This window comes from Etheostoma spectabile, chromosome 21 (assembly GCF_008692095.1).
Source record: "Etheostoma spectabile isolate EspeVRDwgs_2016 chromosome 21, UIUC_Espe_1.0, whole genome shotgun sequence".
NCBI classification, from domain to species: Eukaryota; Metazoa; Chordata; class Actinopteri; order Perciformes; family Percidae; genus Etheostoma; species Etheostoma spectabile.
The window spans coordinates 22,022,158-22,022,402 of record NC_045753.1 but is presented as its reverse complement, the minus strand read 5'-3'; the positions used below and the strand labels follow the sequence as shown (position 1 = coordinate 22,022,402).

The 245-nt window shown below is 49.0% G+C and overlaps 1 protein-coding gene across 2 annotated transcripts in view; it reads right to left on the bottom strand.

The window, feature by feature from the left end:
• The window catches only part of med24 (mediator complex subunit 24), a 12,958-nt gene that overhangs the window by 346 nt on the left and 12,367 nt on the right, over positions 1-245 (bottom strand). The window lies entirely within an intron of this gene.

The following is a 245-nucleotide window of genomic DNA, read 5'->3' as shown; positions in this document are numbered from 1 at the left end:
TCTGCCTTTGAGAAAATGAAAGCTCAGATGGGCCGATTTGGAAGGAGGAGGTAACCTTGACCCTTATGACCTCATAAAGGGCAAGGTTACCTCCCCTTTCTCCGTTTTGCCCGCCGAGAGAATTTGGCCAACCCATGAGAGAGAGAAATCATGGCTTTCAAATAAGCAAAGTGGCAGTTGGTCAAAGCCACACCCCCCCCACCTCCTCAAAAGCTACAGAAATGGCACAGACTAAGGAAAGCTCA